At 33.0% G+C, this 10,301-nt stretch overlaps 1 long non-coding RNA gene across 1 annotated transcript; it reads left to right on the top strand.

Moving 5' to 3' along the window:
- Positions 1–2,140: 2,140 nt before the first annotated feature.
- LOC111527849 lies at positions 2,141–8,066 on the top strand. The gene is made up of 3 exons (XR_002726805.1): positions 2,141–2,196; positions 5,863–5,892; positions 7,653–8,066. It is a non-coding gene; the product is annotated as an uncharacterized LOC111527849 (long non-coding RNA).
- The last annotated feature ends 2,235 nt before the right edge of the window (positions 8,067–10,301 follow it).

Raw genomic sequence — 10,301 nt, 5'->3', positions numbered from 1 at the left:
ACTAATCATTTTTCATATATGGGTTTATTAAATCTGTTTCTATACATATTTTTGGAAGAATAATACAAGTTAACTGTTCCTACTTTTGGAATATTTCAGTTTCCCAAATGGCTTTTCAAATAATTAATATAGTAGAATTTGTACATGGGACAGGAAACTAAGGCCCTAAGCAAGTATGACTGACTTGAGTATCAACCTAAACCAAGGTAATGCAAGAGCAGATAAGAATAAAAATAACGGTAATTATAATATAAGAATAAAAATAACGGTAATTATAATAAAAGTATAAATAGAATATCCAATGTGCCAGAGATGATTCTGCCACAATGGCAGGCTTTGCCTAGGTGAAGAAAATTATACTTCATTAGAATGCCAGAGTTTTCAATCTATTTCGAGCCTTAGGATTGATAGATGTTTGCCCACTGATACACTTTTGGCCTTAATTCACCAAGACAAACTTGACTTTTAAGATATGCTATCTAGATTTCCGTGTCATTCAATTTATAACAATTTTTCTCAATGCACTCATTCAAGTTTACAGCAATTTTTGAATACAAACTAATGTGCCAGTTAATATACTAGGTACTGTGTATACATTGAACAGAAATGATACCTGTTGTCACAAAACACAAGTATGCATTAAGGAACATGATATTTCATGCTGATATTACTATTTTGTAAAATTAATCTGAATTAATAAACTTAATTTTAGACCCATAAAATGCGGGGCTGAGACATGTTCTAGCTTTCTGTATCTACTTAATAAGTTACTATTTTAGATGGACTATCTGAATAGATGTAAAAAGCAGAAAATATATTTGAAGCAGCCTTAAAAATAGGACAAAATTGAAATAATTATCAGTTCACATTCATAGCAGATTGACACACACTACTGTATGAGATATGTACATGATGTATCTGTTAGATATTTATAATTGCACTTAAAAACAAGATATGGAAGTATTAAAAAGGTGAACAGAAGTTAGCTATGGTAGGGACTTGATTTTTGTAGAGCTCAAGAAGCACTCCAGTTTTATTTCCATTTTTTTAAGCTTCAATAAGAATGCATAGGCCGGGCGCGGTGGCTCAAGCCTGTAATCCCAGCACTTTGGGAGGCCGAGACGGGCGGATCACGAGGTCAGGAGTTCGAGACCATCCTGGCCAACACGGTGAAACCCCGTCTCTACTAAAGAATACAAAAAGCTAGCCAGGCAAGGTGGCTGGTGCCTGTAGTCCCAGCTACTCGGGAGGCTGAGGCAGGAGAATGGCATGAACCCGGGAGGCGGAGCTTGTAGTGAGCTGAGATCCGGCCACTGCACTCCAGCCCAGGCGACAGAGCAAGACTCCGTCTCAAAAAAAAAAAAAAAAAAAAAAAAAAAAAAAAAAAAAAAAAAAGAATGCATAAATGTATTACCCATTTTCTTCAAATATCCTTTATTATTCCAAGATCTCATGTCTTATTTTATAAGTGACCTAACGTCAGGCGCTAGATGAAGAATAACATACACCTTCTAGCATTCTCATCAATGTAGTTTTCAGAATAAAAACACTAAACTTTTTGTGTTTTTATATGGTCTCCAAGGGGACCAAACTGAAAATGAATTAAAACAAGAAAAAATAAAGCCAACTTAACTCAGTAACCAATGGGACTGATATAGGAAACACGATTAACGACAGAGTATTAATAGATTGGCTAAAATCTATTTAAAAATTGCTCATTCCAAATATGCAGTGTTCCATGTAATAGAATATAATACTAAGCTAGAAATTCGGATTTGTTTATGTAAATCTGGCTTATTCCACATAAATAGGATATGTGGCTTAAGCCAGTGACTGAATTGTGAACTTCTGTTGCATTTCTCTGGATTTATTCAAGATGAAATGAATACTGAATGAAAGTACCAGAAGATGTATTACTTTACTTATAAGATGATATGGTTTGGCTGTGTCCCCATCCAAAACTCATCTTGAATTGTAATTCCCATAATCCTCACGTGTTGTGGGAGGGGCCTGGTGGGAGGTAATCAAATCATGAGGGCAGTTACCCTCATGCTGCTCTCATGATAGTGAGTGAGTTCTCATGAGATCTGATGGTTTTATAAGGGGCTTTTCCCCCTTTTGCCTGGCTTGCTTGACACTGCTCCTTCCTGCCACCATGTGAATAAGGACATGTTTGCTTCTCCTTCTGCCATGGTTGTAAGTTTCTGGAGGCTTCCCCAGCCATGCTAAACTGAGAGTCAATGAAACCTTTTTCCTTTGTAAATTACCCAGTCTCACATACGTCTTTTATTAGCAGCGTGAAAATGGTCTAATACATAGGATTACTAGGATTATACATCATTTAATGATGTTAAATTGGGCTAAGATGTTGAAACTGAAGGGTTAAGCATTAAAAAATTGTGTTAGTGCATATTCTGTAATCTTTTTTGTTGATATGAAGGTGTCAGAAATAGAAGACAGAAGGCTTGAGCATTCACAGTTGTGATGGTTTTGATATGGCTTGTTCCTACCCACCAAATCTCATGTTTACATTTGATCTCCAATATGGCTGTGTGGGGAGGTGGGGCCTAGTGGGAGGTGTCTGAGTTATCAGGACAGATCCCTCATGAATGGCTTGGTGCCCTTCTTGGGATAGCAAGTGAGCTCTCTCTCTTGAGACATTCAATTATTTCCCATGTGAATGGATACGTTCCCACAAAAGTGGGTAGTTATATATAAAGCAAGATGCTCCTTGGGTTTTGTCTCTTCCTGTGAGAGTTGGGTTGTCGTTGGAATACCCGCCTCAGACCCATTGAACGAGGTTAGTCCCAATATATGGAATTGCGGACAGTAAGTTTGTAATTACTGTGGCTCCTCAACATGATATCTGTCCTCATGGAAGTACTTCACTCCAACCCATGAAGGCTGTTGGAGTGAAGCCTGGCTTTTGTAAGGTTCTCAATAAATATTTGCAGATTGAATAAATGAATGATATGTTTTCTTTTTCTGCATATACAAAGTCAGTTTTTAAATGCTACCTTCTATAAAGTCTAGACACTTACTTTTGATAATATGAGATTATATTATAGTGTGAATCTATCTAAACTCTTCTTAATCCCATTCATTTGTCTTTAGACCCTCCTCTGCATGTTCTGCCCCAGCAGCATGTGGTCTTCACCAGAAGCAGATGCCAACACCATGTACTTGGACTTCCCAGTCAGAACTATGAGCTCAATAAGCCTCTTTTCTTTATAAATTACTCAGCTTCACTTATTCTGTTATAGCAACATAAAACAGACTAAGACAACAGTGTTTCAAGAATTTGTTACAAACTGGAATAAACATGAGCAATTAGACCACAGGAAGAACAAAATGTTAAAACAGTAATAAATGTTTAACGAGAGAGAAAGACCACTCAGAAAACAAGCTTTCTCTCTCTCTCTCTCTCTCTCTCTCTCTCTCTCTCTGTGTGTGTGTGTGTGTGTGTGTGTGTACATGGTGAGTTGTTTCATTTATCTGGTAACCAAGAGTTTGAGTAGATCTTAGAAACCGTTATCTCCTTTTGTTCTTCATTCATTCATTCAGTTCTGTGTTCAAAAGATTTCCATTAATAGTTTTCCCTGACAACCAATAGAATAGTAAACCGAATAGCCCCCCAAAAACAGCACAAGCACTTCCGTCTCCATGAGCACAACCTCCACTACGACGTCACCCTCACTAACATTGCCACCACCCCAGCCACCACCCCAAATCCAGACTCAGTGCTACCATTATCGCTATCACAACTGCCTGGCCCCTTTACACACTTTACTTTTGGGCATCGTACATGCCATCATCTAACATACCATATATTCATTTCTTTAATTTCTGTTTTCTTCCACTAGATTGTAAATTCCATAATGGCTGAGACTTTAGTCGTTCCACAGATATATCTCCAGACCTCAGGATAGAGAGTGAAGCCTGGCTTTTGTAAGGTTCTCAATAAATATTTGCAGCTTGAATAAATGAATGATATGTTTTCTTTTTCTGCATATACAAAGTCAGTTTTTAAATGCTGCCTTCTATAAAGTCTAGACATTTACTTTTGATAATATGAGATTATATTATAGTGTGAATCTATCTAAACTCTTCTTAATCCCATTCATTTGTCTCTTCTTAAAGTATTAGCATATTTTCATTACTAAAATTATATAGTATATCTCTCTATACTATACTACAGAGCAAATGCCACTTTTTATTATTCATTTTCAGTTTTTATATATCATTCATTTCTAATTTATAGCTTTACTCCATCTCAATAAAAATATAATTAATCAATTTCCTATGACAACTGGAAGAAACTGAAGGACATCATGTTAAGTGAAATAAGCCAGACACAGAAGGACAAATACTGCATGATCCCACATATAAGAAGATCTAAAATAGTCAAACTAATAGAGGCAGAGTGAATGAAGGTAGAATTGGGGAGGTATTAGTCAAAGGGTACAAAGTTTAAGTTATGTAAGATGAATAAACTCTAGAGAGCTACTATACACCATAGTGCCTATAGTAATAATATATAAGGTATTATATACTTAAACATTTACTAGATATTATGTTGTGTTCTTATCACAAAAAGAAATAAATTAATGAATTAAAAATAATAAAGAGGGCAAGATGAAACTTTTAAAAGCAATGGATATATTGATGACATTGATTATGGTATTGGTTTCAAAAGAGCATGTTTCTCTCCAAGCTGATCAAGTTGTATATTTTAAGTATGTAGAGCTTTCTGGATGTCAGTAATACCTCAGTAAGTAATTAAAAATAAAATAATAAATTTGGTCACTCCTAAGAAAGAAAATAATTTTTCTATCATTTCCATTTTACTAATAATTTTTAAAAATCCTGAGTGTCAAATATGTCAAATCCTTTTTTTTGTGTTTTTTTTTTTTTTGAGATGGAGTCTTGCTCTGTTGTCCAGGCTGGAGTGCAGTGGCCTGATCTCTGCTCACCGCAAGCGCCACTTCCCAGGTTCACGCCGTTCTCCTGCCTCAGCCTCCCCAGTAGCTGGGACTACAGGCACCCGCCACCATGCCTGGCTAATTTTTTGTATTTTTAGGTGAGACGGGGTTTCACCTTGTTAGCCAGGATGGTCTTGATCTCCTGACCTCGTGATCTGCTCATCTCGGCCTCCCAAAGTGCTGGGATTACAGGCGTGAGCCACCGTGCCTGGCCTAATTTTCATTTTTTAATTTTGATATTGATTTATCAAATTTATTAGCATGTTAATGAACTAGTGTTTGGCTTCATTGATATTTCTATATTCTATACTTGCTTTCTAACTCGTTGATTTCTACCATATTTCTTTTAATTCTATTTGAGTTTAATTTTTCACGTTATCTTCTAGCCCCTTGAAATAAATGCTTAAAGACATGATATTCAGTCTTTCTTTTATAAAATATACAGGCAAAGTATATATTAACTATATACATATATTTGTCCCTAAGTCATGTCTTACTTAATTCTTACAGGCTTGTATGTGCCACAATTTTATTTCCATTCCATTTAAAATAATTTCTAATTTCCACTGTGATATCATTAAAAAACCATGGGTTATTTAGATGTGTTTTGTTTCACTTGCTAACAGTTGGGGATTTTAAGTTAGAATTTCTTAACTGATTTTTCACTTCATACCACTGAGGCTAGAGAAAATGCTCTTTATGTTTCCCATCATTTGAAATGTATTAAGGCTTTCTCTATTTTTCAATATGTGGTCAATGTCTATGATTATTATTTGTAATTTTAAAAGCAGGGATAATGTGCAGTCATTGAATGCAGAAGTCTATACATGCTTATTATGTAAAGTGTGTTAAACAAGTTTTCAATCTTCTATATCCTTAGTTCCTCTATATTTTCACCAGTAACTAAAAGGTATGTTAAATATTTTCATATTATTATTGATTTATTTATTTCTTCTACACATTTTATCAACTTTGTAATTTATGCACTTTAAAGCTAAATTTTGATAGATACTTAGATACATTTAGGATTGTTATATCTTCCTGTAGAATCCATGCTTTATTTCATAAAGAAATGCCCTTTTTATGTCTTATAATGCATATGGTTTGAAATATTTGTCTGTTGCTAAAAGTAAATTAGTTTTCCTGATTCCATATAGTTGTCAATCTCGTTACTTTCAACTGTTCTGTCTCTGTATCTGTAATTTTTAAATAGTTGTTAATTATGCTATTTTTTATTGTTTTAATCCAGAGTCTGACTGTGTTTTTCTAAACAGGAGAATATGCTCAATATCCATTTCATGTGATTAGTGATGGATTTCAGTTTATATCTATAATTTAATGTTTTTTTCTTTCTATAATTCGTTTGTTTTTATAATTCTCCTTATTTCACTTCATTTGCTTACATCAGTATAATTTTATTGTTATATTTTGTTCTGTTTATCTGACAGTAACATATTATTTAATATTCCTTGGCATATTAGAGTCTAATTTAAACTGTGCAATATTAGAATTAAACAGCATTAGAATATTAGCATTATAATGCTATGACCACACTTATTCCCTTTTTATATTTTGTGCTATTGATGTCATATGTTCTAATTTCTCCTATTTTAAACCTCAGCATGTCATTAATTTATTATTTTAAACAGACAACATTCATTTTTTTTCTTTCTTTTTTTTCTGCAATACTGTTTTTTATACTTGTCATTGTATCTCTGAGTTTTATTTATCTTCTGAGATAAACATATATGTTATTTATAACATATGTCTGAGAAAAAATATTCAAAGGTCAAATTGTTTTTAAAGAGAGTCATTAGTAAAATGTTAAACTGAATAACAAGGCTTAATAGATTAAGAATAAATTTGAGGTGAGACAGAGTATAGCTTACTGTATCTGAATAGTACCATAATTTGCTAAAATTAGGGCAGAAGAAATACCTCGAAGAGAGAAAACCTGAGAAAATATTTACATGACTATGCTATGCAATATGTCAAACTTCATATTGAACTTAATGCTCTATATATTTTGATCACTCTTTCCAGAGTTTTCTCTTCTTAAAGTTCTTTCCTTCTGGTCAGATAATGTTCCTTCTGTGTAAAGACCTCCTTTTAGAAGCAGGTCTTTCTGTTGATAGTAAATTTTGATAATTCCATATTAATGATTATTTATTTTTGATATTTTGAAGATTTAATGTAATTGTTTTTTATACTTGTCATTGTATCTCTGAGTTTTATTTATCTTCTGAGATAAACATATATGTTATTTATAACATATGTCTGAGAAAAAATATTCAAGGGTCAAATTGTTTTTAAAGAGAGTCATTAGTAAAATGTTAAACTGAAGAACAAGGCTTAATAGATTAAGAATAAATTTGAGGTGAGACAGAGTATAGCTTACTGTATCTGAATAGTACCATAATTTGTTAAAATTAGGGCAGAAGAAATACCTCGAAGAGAGAAAACCTGAGAAAATATTTACATGACTATGCTATGCAATATGTCAAACCTCATATTGAACTTAATGCTCTATATATTTTGATCACTCTTTCCAGAGTTTTCTCTTCTTAAAGTTCTTTCCTTCTGGCCTCTCACAGATTATATGCCAAATATTCTAGTCCTAGTCGAAATTACTGGCTCAACTACACTGAGGAAAATAATATTTCCTTCTAGCATAGTGTCCACAATGAATCTAAGTAGAAGAAGGGAAAAAGAGAAGAACACAAGAAGGTAGACAAAGAAAAATGTCGATGTCAAAGAACTAGGGGAACAACACTGGAGTTATAAGAAACACCCAGAATTAGAATCAGAGCAATTTGAGTGGATTTACAACAGCTGATTCTAGATATAAGTACTTTACCAAGCCATTTACATTTTTCGTGCTTAAATTTCATCACTTTAAAACAGAAAGAAAGAATTTACCTTATACACTCGTTGCTTAGATTATGAAAGTCATCTATACAAAATATACAATAAGGAAGAATATAAATGTAAGAATGTAGAGGGTCACAAACATAGTTTGAAATATTCAAACTTTTCATTTTGGAGTGAAAAAAAGAAAAATACTAACTGTAAATTTAAATTCATTACAATATCAAAGTCCAGCCTGCCTATCAAGTCATTTGACAGTTAAAAATGTTTTGTTTATTCCATAAACGTTATGAAAAAAACTAGTTCATTGCCAAAGGGATATTACATAATCACAGTGAAATCTCTAAAAGTCCTGAAACAGAATTTGAGTTTCATTTGCATTTTATTTTTACATTCTTACTACTCTACTAACTACATTCTGCCTAAGTAAATATGCTCAAAGCTTTAAAAGTAGGCTGAATGAATCACTGGTGGAAAAATAATGACCAGGAGCCAACATCAAGCTGAAAAAACAAGAATCCATAGTCTTCACATGAGATGAAACTGTGTGGTAAGATGGATTTAATGGGTCTGGGCTAACGTGGTAAAAGTATAATGGATATAGCTAAAACAAACAAGGTCCAACTCTAAACCAGCACAAGAAAAACAGAACAAGGGCATTTGATTTCATTAAAAAGAAATTGCATTTTAAATCAAACTAAAAAAATGTAAGTCATCACAATATTGAGGTAGTTAGTGGAGTTGACTGTGTAAGAAACTGGCTACTACTTTCAAAGGGCTTCATCATTTTAAAGCTATACTAATATTTGTCTTGGGTAACGTTAAAATTATAAAGATATCAAAATTCAAAGAAAGTTCAATGCTTTTCATGTGCTTTCTTTTTTGTTCACGAGAAATGAAATGTGGTCTTTTATTTTTTCCCATCTAATATATCAATATAGCAACTTTTGTCAAACAAAGGAGATAAACATCTGGGTTGCTATGGGTAAATTTTTCTCTTTGTTTTTCTTCTTAACAGCAACCATGCTTTCCAATTGTCTGTAACACTAGAAATATTTCACTGTATTTTTCTACTCTATGCCTCAACTCTATATTCTGCTTCATTAGATTTTATAAATTGTCTCTAAATTTTATTTTGTGTTTATACTCTAAACAAATTTATACTTTAGGGTTTTTGCCTATGGAATCTAAATAGTTTATCATTTTCTGACTGTAATTCCTATAACGTATTTAAAAATTAAAATAAAAACTAACTTTTTCAAGTTGAATTATATTGGAACAATGTTTTATTTCTTATTTTTATATTTTTCTTTTAAATTTGTTCCCAATATCAACAAAAATATATTTTTAATGTGCCTTTATCTCCACTCACATAACTCCTGGGAAAAGTGTTTGTATTTCTTGAGGATGAGGAACTATTCTAAAAATCGTATTTTATGTTCTTTAAGATGCAAAACACTCTATGCCAATCTCTTTATTTGCCTTGTGGCCAGGCTCAATATTTAAGATAGTTATTAGTAAGCTATCTAAAGACATGTAAAAACTGAAGCTCAGAGAGGCTAGGTAATATTCTTAGCTATTAGCTTGGTGCAAAAGTAATTGCAGTTTTTGCCATTACTTTCAATTCCAAAAACCACAATTACTTTTGCACCAACCTGATACATAGCACAACCAGCTAGTTACTGAGTAATGGAATCAAAATTGGAACTCATTTATTAAGCCAAGGATTCTGTTTGTTCTAGTATATGAGGTTGCCTGTGGAAGAGTCAAAAAATTAAAGATCCAACTGTAGTACTTTTGCAGTTTTTCTCTTTCATCATTTAAAGTTTTGCTATTGGTGTTTGTTTTCTATGTATTCCTTATTATTTAAATTTTCAGTAACATGACAAGTTATACAGTGAGTGAACAGTGTTTTATAAGTTAAAGGCCTACACAAGCAGATAGCTTGAAGTCAGGAGTTCAAGACCTGAATAGGAAACATAGTAAAATCCCTTATCTACAAAAATAAAATACAAAAAATAGCTGGGTGTCGTACGCCTGTAGTCTCAGCTACTTGAGTGGCTGAAGTGGGAGGATCCCTTGAGTACCAGAGGTTCAGGCTGCAATGAGCCGTGATCGCACCACTGCACTCCACCCTGGGAAACAGAGCAAGACTGTCTCAAAATAATAATGATAATAGTAGTAGTAATAATAAGAAGAAGAAGCTGAAGGGGTTTATATGATACAATTTGTTATGTATTATGTTGTATATGTGTTTTGTAAAAAAAGAGAAAAAGGAACCAAAAAGATTTTCACCATGAAACCAGAATGTCTTAGTGATTTTTCTCTTGGAGGTGTGATTACAGGTAATCTTTAGTTTCTCCTTCATGCTAGTCTGCGTTTTTTAAATTTTCTACAATGCCTACACATTATTTTGATGCATATTGTTTTCAAGAATAACAACTGTTAGTA

Source organism: Piliocolobus tephrosceles, chromosome 4 (assembly GCF_002776525.5).
Source record: "Piliocolobus tephrosceles isolate RC106 chromosome 4, ASM277652v3, whole genome shotgun sequence".
Taxonomy (NCBI): domain Eukaryota; kingdom Metazoa; phylum Chordata; class Mammalia; order Primates; family Cercopithecidae; genus Piliocolobus; species Piliocolobus tephrosceles.
The sequence above is the reverse complement of the archived record's forward strand: the minus strand, read 5'-3'. Positions and strand labels throughout refer to the sequence as shown.